The sequence below is a fragment of the Megascapheus bottae genome, chromosome 36 (genome assembly GCF_031878675.1).
Source record: "Megascapheus bottae isolate mThoBot1 chromosome 36, mThoBot2.hap1, whole genome shotgun sequence".
Taxonomy (NCBI): Eukaryota; Metazoa; Chordata; class Mammalia; order Rodentia; family Geomyidae; genus Megascapheus; species Megascapheus bottae.
Window position 1 is genome coordinate 1,136,339 of NC_143544.1, and position 22,566 is coordinate 1,158,904.

Here is a 22,566-nt window from a genome sequence, read left to right on the forward strand (position 1 = left end):
CTTACTGTAGCATAGCTTGGCTGAGACCCTGTCAGAAGCAGCTTCCTCCATTACTTTCTATTTGAGCAACATTTATTGACTGGTAATTGCTAACCTTTGAGGCCTGGCTGTCGTATGATGTAGTTAGATTTGGCTGTGGACTGGAGTCACACGAGGAAAGGAAGGAGGCCAGCCATTCTGCGTGCTCCTTCTGTCTGCTGTACTAGTGTTTTATATCCACACACTGCGTGGACTTAGTTTCCCTTTGTTCTGACGTGGAGACAGAGTCTCCACGAGGGGAAGTAAACTCCAAGTCCAAAGCGAAATAAGCGGAGATAACAAATTCTGAAAGTGGTGAAAGAGCCCAAGTGTTCACCCCTAAGCCTCAAGCTCGCTGGTAACTACATTTCTCTCCGCCTTGGTGTCCTTTCAAACTTAGCAAGAAGTTTCAAGAATAAAGTTAGATAGCCAGGAAGGAAGGAAGGAAGGAAGGAAGGAAGGAAGGAAGGAAGGAAGGAAGGAAGGAAGGAAGGAAGGAAGGGAAAGAAAAAAGAAAGGAAGAAAGAAAGAAAGAAAGAAAGAAAGAAAGAAAGAAAGAAAGAAAGAAAAGAAAAGCAACCAAGCCAGCTCTAAATGATTCATGATACCCAACATGCATATTTATAGACTCCATCGAGAGTGGAGCACTCGAGGCTCTCTTATGCACACCCCCATACATCTGGAAGCCTCTATCAAGCACTTGGAAGAAAGAAAGACTATGCCACTTATTCACCCACACGTGTCTGTGAGGGGATTTGAACTCTCCGTGAACTGCCACCACCACATGAGCCAAACTCTTAAGTGCCCAGCTGGGAGAATAGAACTCCAAAATTTGAATTCTGCTCCTGGCTGCACCAGCCATTCTTTCAGTTAGTTGGATTATTTTTTTTAAGTTACCCCTCAACCTTGGAGCACCAGCCTCACCCCTCCTCTCTCCCTCTCCCCCCCCTTCCTCTTCTCCCCTCTCTCCCATTTGAAGTGTTATTTGCTGTGATCATTTGCAAATCTTTATACTAACAAATGGTCTCTTTATTCCCTATTAAAGAAACTCCCGTCCTCCTCTTTCCTCCTTTTTCCTTTCTTCCTCTCTTTAACCTTTCCATTCCCTATCCTTCTATCCATCATCCATCTATCTTCCTTCCTTTCATATCCATCCATCCATCCATCCATCCACCCTCCATTGGTTTATTCAACAATAGTTTGCTTCATCCTTTCCCTGTGTAAAGCAGTAGAGCACTGGGCCTCAAAGTATTTCCAGGCTGGCAGAAGGCAGAGACAACACAAACTGTCCAGTAGGGAGCAATGTGTGAGGTGTGAGGTTGGGCAGGGGAAGGGCTGGGTTAGTATGATGGGTTAGAACTCTGGCTTCCTGCTGTCACCTGCTGCACATCTGGAAATTTATGCTCAGGAGGAAGCAAAGAAGAAAATCTTCGAAGGAAGGGCAGTTGATCTTTCATTGGGAAGCTTTGAGGATTCACAAAGGCAGTTGTGCAGCCTCAACTTTGGTGTCTTTCCAATGCTTTGGTGTCTTTCCAGCTTTGCTGTGGGATGTATAAGTGAATAAGATTAGGGTCATTCCTAATTGCTTATAGAAAAAAAAAAAAGACTCTTGTTTATGGGCTGAGAATGTTGTTTTTTCAACTAATTAGCTTGGTGGGGCTGAACAAAGAGTTGTTTCTGACCCTCCCCAGGCAATTAAACTAAATGTTCCTATCCTGTCTTACAACTCCCGCCTCCTTCTGAGTTTCTGCTGCCAGTGAATGGCACGCCAGGCATGGACACACGCTTTTGCTCTTGTTTTTGCTTTTTAGTTTGCAATGCTAGGATTTGAACTCAGGATTCTAAGCTTGCAAAGACAGGTGCTCTATCTCTTGAATCACGCTGCCGACCACTTGCTGGTTTGATTATTTTCCAGATAGGATTTTGCTTTATGCCTGGGCCAGCCTGGACTGCAATCCTTTTCGTTATGCTTCCCCAGGGTGTACCACTGTTGGGATGGAATCTCAGAAACAATTTATTTATTTATTTTTTGAACTAGACTAGCCTTGAATCTTGATCTTCCAATCTCTGGCTCCCAAGTAGCTAGAATTATAGACTTGAGCCACTGCCACTGCCCCACCTTTTTTTTTGTTTTTATTTTTAGAGAAAAGGTACTAGAAAACAGTGCTGTTTTCTTGAGTTCTATTATTGTTTGTATACTGTCATAAGTTGCCATGTTTATGATGACTTTGCACAGTAAGGATAGGAACCTACAGAGTTATTACAGGACCTAGGTGTTTATTGAGTATAGGTTTTACCCATAATCCCTAGAGACGCCTTCCTGCATCCATAATCATAGTGTTGAGATCCAGAGAGCCTGAAAGTCCCCCAGCCCACCAGCCCACTGTCCCAAAAGGTCAAAATAGAATTAATTCTGGGAATATCAGCAAAATTAAACTTTTTTTTTTTTAGTCAGTCATGGGGCGTGAACTCAAAACCTAGATGGTGGGTGTCCCTGAGCTCTCTTTTCTACCATTTTGAGGTACAGCTCCACTACTGGTTTTTGAGTGGTTAATTGGAGAGAAGAGTCTCATGAGGACTTTTCTGCCTGGGGCTGGCTTTGAACCATGATCCTCAAGACCTAAGCCTCCTGAGTAGCTACTATTACAGGTGTGAGCTTAAAAACAAAAACATTTTTTGAAAGACGGCTATACTTTAAAACTGATATTTATTCAGGAAATACAGAAGCACCACATAACCACTTTGACACAATAAAACAAGTGAGAATAATGTGTATTCTGTAAGCCTGAGCATTTAGGTCTTAATGACAGCTGTACAGTGAAATACTTATGAGCAGAAAAACCTATCTGTGAAGCAGTCGACAAGCTAAATGTCTCCATGAGTATCACTATATTTGGTAATTGTCTGCAAATGCCAGGGTGAACAGCCTGTCTTTCACAAAATTGATCAAAGCTGGTGATAGATCACCTAAACTCTTGAAGTCTAGGGTGTGGCTATGTCTGTCAGTATGGAGTCCATCATAGCAGAGGAAATTCTGTTCCAGGTCCCATGAGAAAGGTCAGTTGCTGGTCAATGCTTGACGCTAATTCCATAGTACTCACCACACAAAGGGAAAATTTCTTGACCTGATCCACTCAGATTCCTACACCCATTTCCTCTGTAAACACCAGACACACCCAACCCCATTCAAATAATAATGGCAACAGTAATTATAATATAGGTTTCTGCATACCCATTCCACTTCATGGAATCATCTGTCCCATTTACAATTTAAAAAAAGTACCCATCCTTGGGTGGAGGGTGTGGCTCAAATGGTAGAACACCTCTTGAATAAGTATGAGGCCTTAGGTTCAAACAGTATGGGAAGGAAGGAAGGAAGGAAGGAAGGAAGGAAGGAAGGAAGGAAGGAAGGAAGGAATCTTGTGGACTTTCCTGCCTGGGGCTGGATCCTCTGATGTCAGCCTCCCAAACAGCTACAATTGCAAGAGGCATCAGGCTGAGCTGTGGTTCTTACCACTTTCCATCCCCACATCTCCACCTGGCTCCCATCCAAGAAAGGTAAGAAAAAGTCAAGGAGAGAGATGCAATGTGAAACCATAAGTTGTGTATAAGATTTTCATCTGGTGGAGCTGGAACAAGTCTTCCATGATGGTCCAGCTCAAGCCTGAATTTCACAATTGCAGCCAGTGCAGCAGCACTAGGGACCCCAAGGGCTTGACATGGCAGGTATGGGGGGGGTGAGGAAGGCTGGTGATGGAGACCAAGTCTAGCCCTGCTTCTCCACAGCAGCCTCCCACCAATGCAAGAAAGGAAGCCGGGTTCCTCCCAGTGTGCCATCTTCTCTTTTTGTAAAGACAATACCGATTTGAAAGTGGGTGTTTTTTGTTTAGCTTTCCAAGCAAAGCCAAATTAAAACTCAGCTTTCATGCAATCTTATGTAATCTTATGAATAATGGGACATTTGCAGCTTGGCTTTTTTCCTTCTTCCTCTCTCTCTCTCTCTCTCTCTCTCTCTCTCTCTCTCTCTCTCTCTCTCTCTCTCTCTCTCTCTCTCTCCCTCCCTCCCTCTCCCTTTCCCTCTCCCCCTCTCCCCTTTTCCCCCTCTCCTCCTCTTTTCCTCCCTCCTCCTCTCTCCTTGTTTCCCTCTCCTCCCTTCTCTTTCCGTTTTGTCTCCTGCCCTTAGCATTTACTTGATCTTAGCCAAAAGACCAAGAAACAATTAATTTTATAAATTCCTTATAGATCGTCATAGAAATGAAAAAAAATAACTTTAAAAATGGACACATAGCTGGGCACCAGGGCTCCCACCTGTAATCCTAGTTACTCAGGAGGCTGAGATCTGAGGATCACAGTCCAAGCCAAACCTGGTAGAAAAGTCCATGAGACTCTTATATCCAATTAACCACCAGAAAACCAGAAGTAGTGCTGTGGCTTAAAGTGGTAGAGTGCTATCCTTGAGCTGAAGAGCTCAGGGACAGTGCTCAGGCCCAGAATTCAAGCCCTTTGTCCAACAACAACAACAAAATTGACATGCGAGGGCCAGGAATTTGGCCTAGTGGTAGAGTGCTTGCCTGGCATGCACAAAGACCCAGGTTCAATCCCTTGGTACCACATCCATAGGAAAAGCCAGAAGTGGTGCTGTGGTTCAAGTGGTAGAGCTCTAGTCTGGAGAAAGCCCAAGAACAGTGCTCAGGCCCTGAGTTCAAGCCACAGGACTGACAAAAAAAAGACATGCAATGAAAAAGGACTCATTATTATTACTTTCTTGGTGCAAGTGCTTGTTAGGAAAATGGAGGAGAAGGGAAGGTAACAGGCTGGGCTCTGTTTATTGAGATAGAGCAGTGAGGGCATAGCCTTCCTGGGGTCTTGGAGACTGTGCAAATTGCTGGGACAGGAGTTGGGTTTTTATGAGGTCTAAGCAAGGAGGCAGAGTTTAATAAAAATAAAGCTACCAGGTCAAGGGGGGTGAGGAGCTTTTCGATTGGGCCCACAATGGAATGGTTATAGCCAGGCTTGGGCACATGGCCCTGCAGATGTTAGGTAGTTTGCACTTGGGCTTGGTAGCTTGCCTGGTATCTGTATGGACCTGGGCAAACAGGGTGGGGGCCGACCCATCTGTGCTAAGTCTTGAACTGAGGGTCCAAGAGTTGTCCCTTAGGTTTTTCACTCATGCCTGGCACTCTGCCATCACAGTTCCACTTCCCACTTTTTGGTAGTTAAGGGAAGATAAGAGTCTTGTGGATTTTTCCTGTTGGGCTGGCTTTGAACTGTGATCTTCAGATCTCAGCCTGCTTTGTAGCTAGGAATGGAGGCATGAAGCACTGGAACCTAGCAAGGGCTGTATGTGTTTTCTTGGATTGTGGGAGTGAGAGCTCTAAGCCACCCCTGTAATAGGGTGTGCCCTGGAACTGTATTTGCAGAGTGACAGGCATGGCTCTTAAGTCAGTTTATGTAGCATAGAGCCTGGCATATCCCTGCATGATCTTTCATTTCTGCAAAAATGGGAGTGAAAGTACATATGTGTTGTATGTTTGCACTTGAATGTCTTGGCGATTTAAAAGAATAGTCGTCTACTCAGTGGAATTAAGGGTGCTTTCCCCTACACAGTCGAAGCTTTCCAAGAACAAATCTAGGCGAGTCCCCTAAATACAACTGTGTACTTCCACAACTGAGCATTGCGAAGTGAACTTTGTGGATGCAGCAAGAAGCACAGGGGCTGGGGTAAGATGGGAAGAGGGGACATATCAGTGACTCCAGATCTCCTTTACGTGTTTGAAGACACACAGCGCATGCTGTCATGGGTCCTGGCATGTTCCTCCTGGAAGAGATTCAGATGAAAACACAAAGGTGTTAACCCCAGAACAGAAAATCCAAGATTCGGAATGTCCATGGGTCACGTCTAGCATCTTCCTGTCATCCGACTGTGTGCCCTCTCTAGGGGTGGCGGGGGGAGGGGGTTGGTCTCCAAGTGCCACTTTGGTGGGGTCTCTTTATGTGATTGGCAGCATCTGGAATTGCAAAGCCTGGGGAGGATCAGAGCACAGAAGCCCACCCCCCTACATCCCTCTCACCTCGTCCAGAGTTCGCGTTCCCATAAAATCCAGTATCTCCGGTTCTTCAGAAATAGGGCATTTCTGTGCAATGCCTGGGTGGCAGTCCAGGCTCCTCTTCATTCATAATCTTTGTGACTGTGTTAGCCACATGAGAAAACATGGGCAGCAGTTCACTGGGCGTTGCCTTCTCCTTGGATACGCCTTTCATAGGAGCTCACCCATATGGGACATTTGTCGTGAAGAACATTGTAAGTTCAGTGACTGTTGCTCACTGGGGGCTCTAAGGTTGTGACATCTCTCAGAACAGACTTGGTTCTACTAGGATGAAAAGCTAAAGCCTCCATCCATCCGTGGGTCCACCCACCCTCCCCATCCCACCTTGAATGCTGGTTTCTTGCACGTCCAAAGTCCATTGCAGGTTAGGGAGCACAGCGAAGTAACTCCTTCTGTGATGGCCCTAGGATCCAATCTGCTGCTATCTGGGGACCATTTAAGTAGGCCCTGCAGGGTATGAGCATGGGGGAAGTGAGCTATGGAAGGATAAGTGGAGACTTCTACCTGCGCTCCAATATAACCCTCATTTATGGACCAACAGAAGGAAAAACAAAAGGCACACATAGGTCATTCCAAACACCCCAGTATTTCTTAAACTGTTCATGTGAAAAGGGTTCGGGGGTGAACAAATTCGTGTTCTAAATATTTTCAAGAGGTCATACTGTATGTAACATTCACACTGTAAGAGTTTATACTGTATATTAAAGGGTTGTACTATTTATGCCCCATATTAAGGTGAGACATGTCTCTGTCAGTTGATCAATTAAAAATGCAGGGGTTAAAAGCTGTTAGGGAAACACTTCAGTGATGAAAAATATAAACATCTCATCTTTCCATCAGTGGGAAGACAGTCCTGCAATGCATTCCACATGTGTTTTTTTTTTTTTTTTTGCCAGTCCTGGGCTTGAGCTCAGGGCCTGAGCACTGTCCTTGGATTTTCTCAAAGCTAGAGCTCTACCACTTGAGCCTCGGCACCACTTCCGGCTTTTTCCTATGTATGTGGTACCGAGGAATCGAACCCGGGTCTTCGTGCATGCAAGGCAAGCACTTTAACCACTAGGCCAAACTCCCGGCCCCTCCACATGTATCTTTTAACTTTCTTTTCTTATCTGGTCCTGAGGCTTGAACTCAGGGCCTGGATGCTATCCCTTGAGCAGTGCTTTATCCCTTGTACCCCACTCCACTTCTGGCTTTTTCGTGCTTAATTGGAATCCCGCTCAGACTCTCTCCGAACCATCATCCTCACATGTCAGCCTCCTGTGCAGTAAGGATTCCAGGCATGAGTCACCAGGACCCCTCATCCATAAGGAACTTTTAGGGGTCCTCAGGTTGACCCCCTGAAGTGACTAGCTCAGTAACGTACTTGGATTGCTTTTCACATTTCCTACTGCCTCTCTCCTGTCTAATCTTCTCTTCCTTAGGAGAATATCTTCAAATCCTTGTCTCCTTTTTATGGAGAAACAACACAAAAATATGAATGATATTATAGATTTGGAAATTTGGGAGTTAAGCTTTATTTGGTTAGCACATTTCCTTCATTACAGGATTTTTATTACTAAGTCAATGCCAGCGCCCCATATATCTACTCAAAGAGGGAGAAGAAATGTAGTGCTTTCCAATCTTAAGATTATAAACTTGTGTCCTCGAGTCAACTTTATAGAATGAATCCTCCATGAAATGTATGATAAAGCTGTTTGATTTTAGACACCCTTTTTTAAAACAACTTTTCTAATTTTGGAATAAAGGGAAATGTGAAGTCCTTAAAAATACAAGAAGAGTAGATGGGGAGAAAAATAATCCAACTGTGAGCACCTCATCTATATCCCAACAAATTGAAAGCGTTGGTGGAGAAAGAAGTGACTTGTCCTAAGCAGAAATTCTCTGACAGGTCTTAAGGAGTCACCTGCTAAACTTCATGCAAACTCCCATGGAAAGACAGTACCGTGTGCTTTTCTTCCAGATAAAAAAGCCAACACTTCCTCCCCACCCCTAAATGATTGTACTGTATGGTGAAATTCAACCCAGCAGGTCAGTACCTCCCATCCAGACTTCTGGAGCTATCTCATGCTCTGGTTAATTGTGTCAGCCTGTAGAGGCGGATTAGCATAATTAATCTCACCCAGTGATTACCCTGAGGAGGAAGTTGTTCTGAATTGCACAGGTGGGTTGGGGTGAATGAGGCACTATAGGCATAGTGAAGAAAGATCGAAGGAAAGCCAATAATGTGAGGAGAGAGAACACCAGCGGGCCATGTGTGCTGGTTGAAGTTTCAAGGTCAGGACGTGCCCACATGTCCTTGTGTCACGACAGAGTTTCAGACTCCTCTCTCCAAGAGGAACTCTCTGAGGACTAGTGGTGTGTCTTCACTTTCCAGAATTTCCTTATCACTTGGTGCCCTCTAGTAATTAGGAGTACAGTGAGATACTTAGAATAAGATGGTGGGGGGAGAATATGAGAGCACAGTAGGATGGAATAAGAGGAAGAAATAGAAGCATTCTATGAAAAGTTAGAGGTAGATTAATGTTTGGGTAGATGGATGGGTCAGTACATAGAAAGGCAAATAGAATGATGTGTCATGCTTATCATGGGCCAGGCTCTGGGCTGTTTGCTTTATAGAGAGCATTATATTTGATTATTACAATGACTCCTCACAACCAATGGTTTTCCTCTACAGGGACATAAAAATAACCATGAATGACTTTTTTTTTTGCCTAAGAGGAGTGTCCTGTGACATTTCCTCGTATGCATGCAATGCTCCCCATCAACCTTACTCTCTCTCTCTCTTGCCCTCCCTTGTTTCCCCTATCCCCCTTCTTAAAACAATTGCAATGAAGTCACATCTCTATAGACAAGAGTTCTTGTCCCAACCTGAGCCTGTGCTTTACCCCCAATAGTTCACACCCATTAAGAAGGAAATGGAACATTGAGCAATTCAGGTCTCTTCTCTGAGCCCTGAGTGCCACCCCTTCTCCTGGGAGCCAAGAATCTGGGATGTGAGCTTGGTAAATATGTGTTGATTTACTGGAAATCTAGCCATAAGCTTTCTCTGGAGTGGAGCTTACTTCCACCCATTTGTGGGGCCTTTTGAAATGTAATAACATCTTTTAAAAATGAGCTGCTCTTGCCATAGATGGATATTTTTCAGTATTAGATGGAAAAGGGAATAAAAAAAAAGAAACACATCTCTTTAAAGTCTGACAGGAAGCCAGAGGATAAAACCCTCTCTCAGTCTAATGGTGTGAGAGAGAAAGGGGGTTTTGTTGTGATATTCGTTGCTGTTGAGTTTCAAGGCTCTTTTTAAGGAGAGATCAAATACTATCAAGTAGAGTGATACATGCAACAGGAAAATTTCAGGAGCATTCACAGGGGCCAATTTGTGTCTCAAAGTCTTCCCTTACTTTTCAATTATAGGAGTCTTCTAGTGGAAAAATAAATCTGGTATTGGATGAAGGAAGAAAGGTAGGAAAAGAAAAATAAAGGAAGGAAGAGAGGGAGGTATCCAGCAGGGAACCAGCAGGCAATCTCAGCAGAGGTCCATTTTCTGAATTGGGGGTTGGGAATTTATTTATTTTTTAGTAGAAATGAAGATTGCAATTTCTTGGGCCACTTGGTCAGCCACAAGTCTCTGTTATTCCAAGTTAACTGCATTTATAGCACAGGGACAGTCATAAATAATAGGCACATCAATGCTTCTGTCTCTGTTACAATAAAGCTGCTTATAAAATCAGCCAGTGGGCCACATCTGACCGCAGGCTGCTGTTTGCCAACCCTGATGCTAGTTATCCAAGGAGTGGCTTCTTTCCTGGGAGGCAAAGGAGTGACAGAAAGGGCTGTGGAGTCAGATAGATATGGGCCTGAACTTCTTGGCTCTGCCTCCGTGGGTCAATGGCCTTGGGATAAATTACTCACTTGCTTGAGGCTGTCTGGCTCTACTTTTTAGACAGTTGCTGAGCATCCCTTTCTCCTTGTTGAAACAATAGGTATTTCGTTGTTGTTTGGAAGAGAATGGTGGAAACAAAGCTTGCCTCCATTCTTATCCCATTGACGCTAGTGAGGCGTTCTTAATTCCTGAATCCAGAGACTGATCACATAACCTGGGCTGTAATAACCAAGAGTCTTTCATTAAATACTCTCTCCTTAAACACTCCCTGGTACCTGGAACCGCTCTGTAGAGCACAGCTCTAGGCATCTGTCCCCAAGTGTCACTATTAAAGAGGGCATGTACACTGCCATGAAGTTAACGATAGCATTTTAGTTGATGAAATATATGTGGTTTCCATTAACCTTAAGGTAACATCTTTGGTCACTTGAGGCCCCTACATAGGAACATTAGAATACAACTAATGTTTGAGGGGTTGTGGGCGTCTTTATCTAGAGTGGGAGTTGTGTTACTCATGTTCATATTTTCCTTAAATAAGGGAGGGAGGAAGAAAAGGGAGAAAAGGAAGGAAGGAAAGGAGGGAAGGAAGGGGGAAGGAAGGAATCATCTCTTGAATCCCTCATCGAGCACAGAACACATAGGAGAGCATTCTGTGGCTGTCACTGTTATGATTCTATTACATGTCATCTCTGCTAACAGTAGTCAAGGGGAAAATTTTTCCAGTTGTTCTATTATGGGAAAAGGAATCAATAGTTTGGAAATGGGGGCAATGATTCCAGCTTGGGACACACACAAAAAGAACAAAATAGAAACAGTTCTCCAAAGAAGTCTGCCTTATCTTTAGACTTGGAGTCTAGGTTCGAACTCACAAAATAGAAATGAATGCCCCAAGCATCAGAATCCTGTAGGCTGTGGTAGAGACGACAGAACTGGCATTCGGTGGTGAATTGGGGACTAAGTTGAGGTGCAGCTTAGCAGCGACCCATGAGAGAGCCAATGGGCTAAGTCCTCTGAGGGGAAATGCCATCTCTCAAGTGTGAATCAGAGACTTTGGACTCCTCCAGAGGACAGCGAGTTCTTGAGATCTTCTCCCAATGGGATGGATGGGTATTACTCATAACAACCTTTGTTCACCCCAATATGCCAGGCAAGACACTTCCCTGAAACACTTCCTTCCTCCAGAATGGAGGTACCAGAGCTAATCCTATTGTACCCATTTTGAAGATAAAATAATTGAGGTGTTCAAAGTTTAAGCAACAAAGCCACTAGGCAATTCTCCCATACAGACTTAGTTGAGTGAGGGGAAATAAGCCTATGCTTTGCATCTAGGAGAGTCTGGACCTTTGTAGTCATGAGTAATCCCTTTGGGAAATGACAAAGATTAGTAGGGAAAACAAAAAAAAAAATTTTTTTTTGAAAGAACAGCTTTGTCAAGCAAATAGTGAAGTAATTAAATGAAAGTCCATGTCAGGAAGGTTGTGTAAATCCAGAAAGCTGAGATTGGGAGGCTCGGACACTTAGCCTTATGGCCTAAGGGCTTCAAGAGACATGACATGCTTTTTCCCAGCTGATGAGTTGCTGGCTATTTCCTGATCAGCCAATGGTTCAGCCCCAGTTGTAGCCTCAGAGTGCTGTACAGTGTGACGGGTTAAATAAAGAAGCTGCTAGGGAGGCATTTTCTTGAAGGGAATGGGGGAGCTCTGGTCCTGTACCTACCGACAGGATTTACAAGTGTTTTCTATCCTTCTCATCTTCCAATCTCCAGAACACCAAACCAAAACCGGCATCATAACCAGCCACAGAGTTGATATTGCCAGTTCCTCATTGTGGCATTGCCCAGGAATCAGATAGCATGACCTTTATGAGACTCCGTGATGCTCTGGAATCACAAAAAGCCATATGTAAGGGGAGGAATCAAAGATTTTACCCCCACCCTTTGATGGGAGGAAAAATGAAATTGGTCTACATGTTTCATCTACCATGGTGGTATATTATAAATTAAATAATATAAATTATTTAATATGAAATGGGTGGCTTGGGACCTGGCACAAAGGATATATTTTATAAATATTTTTAGATGGCCACTGGTTGCCAGGGGGTTCTAATCCTGCATTTATAAATCTCTATACCACTGTGCCTAGCCAAATGGCAATATGTACAAGGGGCATTCAATAAATGTCTTTTGGGTAAATCGTGACATGTTGAAAAGAAGGCTGAGTCACTGCTCACCACAGAAAGCTGAAAGCAGCTTTAGAAAGAGACAGTGAAGGGGTTGAAGTCATGGCTTCAGTGGTAAAGTGCTAGCTAGTGAGTGTCGGGTACCTAGTTCAAATCCTGGTCTTGGACAAGAAAAGAAAAAGAAAGAAAGTAGTAGGCTGAGCTACTACTCTTGGAATGTGGACTTCCCTCGGGGTCTTGGAGCATTCTGAATTTCCCTAGTAAATCAGCCATTCATTTTCTTGTGAGAAACACTCACGTGTGGCACTGTAGGAAAAAGGCTTACTTAGGGAGCTGATTTGAACATGGGCAGTAATGGGGGATACTGAGAAGACTGGAATTGGAAAGGTAATCCCCTAACTAGACAGAGAAGTGTGACAGTAGGAGACAAGAAAGCCAAAGTGTGTAGTCTGGGACAGAGACTCCCAGTTCTTATTCCAAAAGGTTGAGCTGAGAAAAATCTAACCCTGTAGCCACAACATGGTGGCACATCATTTAGATCCACAGGAAATAGGCCAAGAACAAGCACTCACCAGACTTTCTTTGTTGTTGTTTCTTAGCAATTACTACATCTGAAATGATCTTGTTTAGTTAGTCTAGCTTTTGTGTCTCCCAGCACAACACCAGAGGGTGTTACCTTATTTATTTAACTAATCCTCCTCCTCCTTGAACTGAGGGCCTCAGCATTTTCCCTGAGATACTTTTGCTCAAGTTAATTCCCTACCATTTTGAGCCACAGCTCCACTTCTGGTTTTCTGGTGGTTTCTTGGAGATAAGAGTCTCACAGGGACTTTTCTGCCTGGGCTGGCTTCAAGCTGTGATCCTCAGATCTCAGCCTCCTGAGTAGCTTAGCATGACAGGTGTGATCCACCAGTGCCTGGCACCAGTCCCTTCTTGTTGACGTCTGTAGACCAAATGCATTCACTCACACATTCATTCATTCATTCAGCAAATCTGATCCTAGTCCCATGTCACAGAAGGATCTGGGAAGTACAGCGCTTTGGTTTATCGGGCAGAATTGACATCCATCAATGTCAACAATAGTATCCAGCTCCATGTCAAGTCAATTCCTTTCTTCCAGGAGGAAAATGCTGCATCGTATCAAGGAGGAAAACAGGCAGCTGTTAATGCATTTGTCCTTTTAGAGTCACTTAAAAGCTGAGGGGGTAATTGCAGATGCAACCTTGCCACCTCTCTCTGTGAAACTCCACACGGACTTAATAAGGCGTCAGCAGTTAGCTTCATGTGTTTGCGTCTTAACACATGAAGGCCCTTTGGAAAGGGTTGGATGAACATAATTATCAATTTTCACATACACATTATGATTCAGCCAGGGCCAAGCAAGGCCTCCTGCACACAGGCTGTTGACAATAGCAATGATCATTGTGAGTCTCCACTCTTGTGAAAATTTGTGTTGGGTTTCCTTGGACTCCATTTTTTTTATACCAGTTTCAATGAATGCAGCTGTAAAACCACACCTGAAGTCAATCCAGGTGGATGTAAGGAACATAATAGAGTATGACATTGCTTCGTGTGGGGGGAAATTGAAGGTCCATCCTGTTTGGGGGAGCCTGAATTTGACGGCCAATGTGACTTCAGAGAATTCAGAGGTGGCTTTCTCTCATTTCCTGGAAAACAAGTTGAGACAAAGGCTGGGGTGGAGGCTGATAAAAAAATATTGAATAGGAGGAGGATCTTTTGTGCTGCTGCAGGGATGTAGCCTGAGTTACATAGGCAGAATGAATCTGGATAAATGGACTATAAAGGTATAATTATATGGTAGTATGTACATTTGGAAATATGGAGCCAGAGAAAACTGAATGGACCAAAAGGGTAGAATGCAAACATGGCTTTGGCAAGGAGAATTTTAATAGAGATAGCTGATTATGTTTCTGTGATGGCATTTGTGAGACAAGCCAATCATACAAGTAGACTTCAACCCCATATGAAGGAGGAGCACGTAGGCAAATCTCCAAATAGCTTGCTTGGCTCCAGGACTCTCCTTCCTTCGTGATGTTTCCATGTAAAAACCCACGTTTGCCTAGAAGCATATAGTAATCAGGCTAGAATCAGAAGCAACTCCATATCCAGAGAACGTCCTAGGTTGAGCCCAGGTAGAGGCAACTCTTCTATTGCTCCCTAGCCACAAGATGAAGCCATAAGGACAAGGCTGAGCTTGAATCTAATTCCATCACCTACCAGCTGTGAGATGTTGAGAACACTCTTTTCTCACTCTCTGTAGTCCCCTTCTCCTGGTCTCTGCATCTGTAAAATGAAGTGGTCTTAACATGATCACATCCATACCCACCTACATAACGTCCATGACAATAAATGAGTTAGCGCAATGCCTGGCACACAAGAAGTTCTCCTGACATATTTTTGGTGGCCATATTTAGCATTCTGGAGAGAGGACCAGTGAGGGTGAGTCTGGGTAGGGAGTGGAAAGGTGTCTCTTCGGGTACATTTCCCACTAAATAAATCCATATGTACAGGAAAACAGGGTCTAGATACAGCTGTTCTGAAAAACATCCACCTCTGGTCACTGTGCCTGGTTTGTCAAAGGCGTCCTGTAGGGGGAGCCATTCCCTTTTGTCCTCTCGGGTCTTTACCATTCCTGGGCAAAAAGAAATTTCCATGCTTTCCAACTTGGATACCTTGCCGAACTGTCCTTGACTTTCACTGGTCCTTCCTGCGACAAGGAGATGAGACATTCCTTATTGATGGTTCAGGATGGGGTTAGAACACAAGCTGAACCCATCTTATCCCACAGGAATGGATTGTGACAAAGGTCCTGATACCTCTCTGCTGTTCACTGGGAAGAGTGAAGTGAACTCTGGCCTCTCACAAAACCAGTTACATGAGAGAACAAAAGCTTCCCTTCCTCCTGGGTCCTTAGCAATGGACACAAAATGTATCATGGCTTAAAACAACAAAAGTAACCATTTACTGCCCTGTACAAGTTCATGGGCCATCTGGGGAGTTGTGCCAGCTTGGGTGAATTCCTTCTGCATCTCCAGTCAGCTGAAAATAGGCTGAGAACCAGTTGGAGTGTAATGACCTTGATGGAGACAGGTCAGCTCTGGTCTATGTGGGCTCTCATTCTCCAGCACACTGACCCTGGCTTGTTACTACGGTGGCCACAGAGGTCTATGAGTCAGAGGTCAAGGAACCCTGCATCCTTTCCAAGCTCATGATCACTGGTAGTTTACCAAACCAGTGGCAGATCTGAGCCAAAAAAATTATAAACTACCAGGCGAAGGATGGGGATAAAAGGCAGGTTATGAATTTAAGCTTATGAAGGCAATCAATCTTTCCCAGAAGATGGAGACAAGCTCAGAGGATGTATGTGCTCTATATTGAATAGGGGAGACTAGATTGTTTTACCTGGTGAGGCTTTACATGGGAGGACAGTGTTGATTTGAGGCAAGATTTAGGAGGTGAACGCACACATTGTAAAAGGAAGCAGGACTGGTCAGGAGTGGAGCAAGACTCCAGCTAAAGCTTCGAGGCCCCACACAGCTGAGTACACTGGAGGAACTGAAAATAGCTCTGCCGAATAATCACAAAGGTGCATGACTGGGAGAGATGAAGTTGAAGAGATTAGGTCACACAAAAGCGCTGAGGTTTTTCTCTTCCCTTCTCTCTCAAGTCGTGCTACTGGAGGAGGGAATCAGCCTTTTGTGTGGACAGAAAACCCCTGCCCAAGACTAGAGAGAGAGAAGAGCCTTACACATACTGTGACTCTGTTAAGTCAAGAGACTTTTGTTGTCAAATAATGCTCTTTCCTCTGCCCAACCCTGCTTTGTGGGGCTCTTTTGTTCCTCTCAGGAGCTTCGGCTAAGAGGTTCTAATTCACAAACCTGGACGCCAGCTCTTTTCATAATTGTCAGACCATCACAGATCTGGGCTTTGGCCACAGGAGAAAAGAATACCAGAAATAATGGAAGGAATTAAAAGCAAGCCCTCCCCTCTATCCTCCTCTCCCAGCTCTTGCCACCCACCCACCATCCATCCATCCATCCATCCATTCATCCATCCATCCATCCATCCATCCATCCTGGTTTGAGGCTCTTTCTTTTGTGTCCATCCTATAATTAGGCTGGAGAGAAATGGTTTACTTAATCCATGCTATTTTACATATGATCGTTAGAATTACCCAGTCCTGTCTCTTATTACCCCTGTATAGGCTCAGTTCTGTCTCTAAGAGTTGAGAGCAACAGTGAAGCTTTACATATCTTCAGGAAGCCAGCCCATTCTTTCTGTGAGGGAAAAACAGTCCCAACCTCAGGTTACCATAGACACGGGGGAGGGCTGTCACCAAGCTGCCGCATACCTACCTGCCGGTGACATGCAGAATTAGAGGTATTGGGGAAAGCCAACTTGAGGAAACAAAGAATCCCTTCAGAAGCTGCTAACATAGCTCTTTGCAGAAGCAACCACCCTGGGCTCTGTCTCCCTCCCCTTCCTCCGGAAGTCAGGTGAATGGATCTGACTCCCAAGACCTGAGTTAGAAGAAAGAAAATAATAAGCCACATGCATGCCTGCCTCAAATTCACCTGCAGAGCCACAACCTCTCTCAAACCAACTTAACAGCTTCCTGAGAATTCCAAACATGTGTGTGTGTGTGTGTGTGTGTGTGTGTGTGTGTGTGTATGTGTGTCCTGGGACTTGGACTCAGGGCCTGCGTGTTGTCCTTTAGCTTTGTCACTCAAGGCTGGTTCTCTACCACTTGAGCCACAGCCTGTACTTCTGGCTTTTTGGTGGTTAATTGGAGAGAAGAGTCTTCAGATTTTCCCGTCCAAACTTCATTTGAACCTCAAACCTCAGGTCTCAGCCTCCTGAGTAGCTAGGATTATAAGCATCAAGCTTATTTTCAAAGCTTCTTGACATGCCTACACATCCTGAAAAAGCTGACCCCTGCCCGTGTCTCTAATCATTGCAGTCACATTGTTATCCTTCCAGGTCATAAGTATGCTACTTAGAATTCTCTCCCTTCTTGCTCCTCAATTCCTGATTTTCCTGGAGCTAGTACCTGCCTTTTATGTCCCAAAATAATTTCTCCATTCCCAGTTATTTCTATTCCATGACGTTGGCTGTATCCAGGTAATTGTCGTCTATAATTACCTTTTATTTACTGTTTGCTTATTTATGGCTGATCTCTCCCGCTAGGGTGCAAGTTGTATAAAGGCAGGTGCATGATACATGTACGTGCTTGCCTTTGCTTGCTTCCTTCTAAAGCAGACACTGAGTCAGAGATCCAAGTGGCTTATTTAGGATGAAAGATAGGGGGAGTGAGTGTGGGGAGTGAGGCAAGGAAGGGAAGGCATCCAATAATTGAAGGTAGTGGTGGCGAGGGTGAGGCAGGGGAGCACAACTGAAGTCTGATCATCTTAGAGAGATGCAGGAACCAGTGTGGGCCCTACCACTGCCAAGTAGTGTGTGAGCCTCCAGAATTCTCCAGCACGGTAGGTCAGACAGACAGCTAGCATGCATGAAAGAACGCACTGATTTGGGGCTCAGAAAGGGCTGAATCCAAACCCACCCATGTAGCTAGGACAGATTTCCAGGCCTCTCTGAATCATTCATAGCCTAGTTGACTCCCTCGATCTATGAATGGATAATGATTCCTGCCTCATAAGAGGAGACCCCTGATAAGAAACTCATGAAACAGAGTTATCATGAAGGGCAGGCAGAGGAGTTAGGTGTTTTGGAGAGTGGTAGAAGTAACCAGAGCTCAGTAGGAGATGGAGATATGTCTGGCTGAGAAGAATATTCAGCTCTCCCTAGAAGATGCTCCTCAGGCCCTGTTGGGAGGGTCTTACATAATCTAGCCTTACCTGCACAACATAATCTGATGAGGTCGTTCATATTAACTTCCTACCCTCAACTTGGGAGACCAAAAAACAAACCCCAAAACCATAATGTTAATTTGCTGAGGTCACACAACAGGGTAAGTAGAAGAATACAGACTTAGAGTCGAAAGTGCCATTGAAAGTGATGCAGGAAAGAGACAATGGAGCCCTGCCTGGAATGTCTATGATAAGAAGGAAGAGATAAGACTACCTGGGTAGGGACAGCTTTACAGGGGAGATGGGAGCCATGTGAGAACAGAATTTCCCAGACAAAAGTGATGAAAGAAATTGATGTGAGATATACATATATAACATGATTTATTTATTATATAATATATAACATATGCAATATATAACATATAATTATTTAAATATATCATATTATAATATCACACGCTATCTATACATATATATATATATATATATGTTTGTTGTTGTTGTCGAAGTAAAATTTGCCTATAGTGGATTATATACAGATGGGACAACCCAATGGATTTTTACCTCTCTACACAGCCATATAATTACCATAGAGTCAAGGTATAGAATATTTCCCCTGAAAGTACCCTGGCTTGCATCTATACTCATAGCTACTCAGGAGGCTGAGATCTAATTTGAAGTCTAATTTGAGACTAAACTGAAGTCTAATTTTAGATCTAATTTGAAGTCAGCATAGGCAGGAAAAGTCCATGAGACTCTTCTCTCCAACTCACCACCAAAATAAAACAACCAACAGAAGTGGAGCTGTGGTTCAAGTGGCACAGTACCAGTCTTGAATGAGAAAGCTAAGGCACGGTGCCTAAGTCCTGAATTCAAGTCCCAGTACAGATTACATGCACATACAGACACACAGAAGATTCGATGTTTAAAGTAGCATCTTTCTAGTGTATAAAAGGAATATGTGAATGCTATAGAAAATCTAGACAATAACAAAAAAGTTGAAGATAATGTATTAGATCACCTGTAGTCTTGAGGCCCCCAAAATACAAATCTCCTTGTCCATTTTGGCTAGTGCTTTGCTGTCATGATTGTACATTTTTCACCTGAGACCATATTGTATATTCAATTTTACATTCTGTGTTTTAAATGCAGCATTAGGACATATGCATTTTCCCCAGACAAGTTCATTAGAAAAACTCACTTCCTATGGCTTCCAGTATTACAGTGAGAAAATATTTGTTAACACTCGAAGTGTAAGGAGTTCTTTTAGTTTGTTTGCAGTGTTTCAGAGTTGGGAACATTTTTTCCTTATTAACTTCTGTCTACATTTTCAGATTCTAGTCATTGAAATAGAAGGTCTTGTGTAAACTAACACATAGTCTCCAAACTCTTTTTTTTCTTTCTTTTTCCAGTCCTGGGACTCGAATTCTGGGCCTGGGTACTATTCTTGACATCCTTTTTGCTCAAGGCGAGCACTCTTCCACTTGAGCCACAGCACCACTGCTGGCTTTTTCTGTGATTCATCCAAGATAAGAGTCTCAAGGACTTTCCTTCCCTGGTTGGCTTTGAACCTCAATCCTCCTGAGTAACTAGTATTACAGGCAAGAGTCACCAGTGGTGGTACCTGGCTCTTGGAACTCTTCCTAGCTATTTTCTGTTTCCTAGAAAGTACCTTTGTTTGTTTCTATGGCCAAGATCTGCAAAGAGATCCTTTTGTACCATTACTTGATTTGTCTTTAAAATGTGGGGGGTTATATCCAGGGAAGTGGCACAAAGCTCTTGAGTTAAAAAGCTCTCTTCAGAAGTCTCTGAAGAACAATGCCTCCTTAATACCCCCCTACACACACACCCCCAGGGAGGCTTAGAGATTCTGAAGAGGTCACTTTAGGAATCACTTTGTTTCAACATCTGGAGCCATCCTTGATCAGTGAGCAGGAAGGACAAGGAGAGACACAGGTGACCTGCCTTAGAGCAAGGTCCCAGATGGCTTCGCTTACATAACCCCTCCTCTACTCTCATCACCAGCATGGCCAAGGAAGAAGATGACAGATCTGCCCGTGTCCTGGGCAGCTTCACGGGGTGCCTTTGTGATGCCCCAGGAGTGGGGAGAACTGATAATTGCAGCAGAGGGCACAGCTGAGAAAAGCAAAACGGATCAGGGCCAATCTAACACTTAGGTCAGACTCGATAATGGCCTTTGAAGATGTGTTCCACTATTTAAAATTACCCTCCCATCTTCACAGAGGAAAAAAATGGCCTTTTACACTAGAATAATGGTCAGACTGGACATACATGCATGTTCTCGAGGAAATGCTTCCTAATTAGCTTCCAGGAAAACCAATTGAACAGTGTGCAGGGAGTGGGGCAGGGGGTGGGGAGGGAAAGATACTTCTCACAAACTTTTCTGAAACTCAGAGGAATGAAATCCAGTTTGGGTCATGTCTGGCGTGGAAGCAGTTCATGTGAACAGATGTGGTTTGCTCTAAACCCAAGTTGGCAGGACTTGTTGCTTGCTAAAGCTTAGAAAGGCCTGGACTTGTGGTTTTCAGAGCATGATTTTCCTTTGTAGATTCTTCTCTTAGTGTCTTGGGGGTCTCACAATGGTTACCCTGGCCTCACTGCATCAACATCTCTTGTCTCCAGTCCATCAAGAGGTTGCTGTTGTGAATATGTTTTTGATGCCCCTGCCTCGGGGGACATTATTAGATGTTGGAGTGTTTGCCATATTTCTGTGACAATCTTTTAATATCTATGGGTAGTAAAAAAAAAATCTAAGAAATAAATGATTTTGTGTTTGTGTGTGTAGGTGTGTAAGTATGTGTAATGCCCAGAAACTTGAAGCCCCCCGGAAGGATCACCAGAGACCAAAGATCAGTGCAAATTGCAATGAGTCGTTTATTGACGAGCTCGAGCATGGGTCTCTGCGCACTGATAGTCGAGTGCAGACCAGAGGCCCCGAGCACAAAATTACAGCACCTTTAATACATTCTTTGGTAGGGGGCAGGTCCCAGTAAGCACTGGCACTAAGATTCCATTCAATGATTGGCGCAATACAAAATGGAAGGAGGGTCGTGACTAGTCATTGGTCGGTTTAGCGAGCTGTCATGCTTTGAACTGATTGGCTAACGGGTGAAGGGACAGACCCTCACAAGTCCAATAATGTACAAGTATAAAGATACAAATGAATACAAGTATAAAAATACAAATGGCTAATCATAGGTTTATAGAAAATATATAGATATTTTCTATGCTCCTCATGTGTATACTTCATATTCAGCTAGTGACTGTCTGCTCTCCAAGTCTCAGTAACCCCAATACTCTGGGTTCCTTTGCTTTTGTTCTACAATTTGCAATTTGTAATGCACGTTCAATTCTAAAGATTAGATGGAAACACAGAGAGATTAGATTGAAACAGAGAGATAAACTTGTAAAGGGTGGAAGAGACAAACTCAGAGCCATAATTTAAATCGAAACAGGTGTCCAGTAAGTCTTAGCTGCCTAAACCTTCCTGGCTTCTTGGGAGACCCAAAAAAATGCTGGGTCTGTGAAAATGGAGATGAGGAAACAGCTTTCCATGTGTCATCCATGAGCAGGCGAGTGATGCCAAATCATAGTAAGAGGCAGTCACTGATAGGAGATGGAGGTGAAGAACATAAAGAATATGGATAACGAGCCAAGTGCAGTGGCTCATAGCTATAAACCCAGCCACTCAAGAAGTACTCAAGAGGCACTCAGTTTGAGGCAGGATTGGGGCAAAAATATTCATAAGACTCCATCTTAATCAATAAAAGCTGGTATGGTAGCATCACAGCTAAGGTGTGAAGCTTCTACGTTGGTCCTGGTAGAAAGAAAAAAATAAGACTCTACCTCAAAAGTTAAGTAGAGAGCCAGGTACCAGTGGCTCATATCTATAAGCCTTTGTTACTCAGGAGGCTGAGAGTTGAATATCTTAGCTTGAAGCAAGCTGGGGCAAGAAGGTTCATGAGAGTCTTACTTCCATTGAACCACTGGAAAATCGGAAGTGGTGTGGTGGCTCAACATGGTAGAGTGCTAGCCTTAAGCAAGAGAGTTCAAGGGCAGCTTCCAGGCCCTGAGTTCAAGCCCCACAACTGACAAAAATAAAACCACAATTGACTGATGTCCAGATTATCCCATAACCAACAGAAAATAACTTTGAAAGGGATAAAAATGAATAAAAACCAGGCCTGAGAAGAATAATAAAGAGACATTAGTGGGTGGTTTATGATGGGTGGCATTTTGTGAATGTCAAGATTTCCCAAATGCATCATGTAAGCCCCAGAACAGGGCCATAGATGGAAGTTTTATTTTCTTTTTTAAAAACAATGAGTCCCTGTGAACTGAATAGAAATCTAGGGGTTTGGGGAGATGCAGAGTTGATTACAAGGGTATACAGTTGCTCGAGGGGATTATGTCCTACCACAGTAACAGGAGTTGCCTTGGTCATTTGTGAATGTCTGTTGCTTGAAAGATCAGAAGGGGTTTCATGGTTTCTTTTATTAAAGAATTTATTAACATTGATTTTTACATCATATTT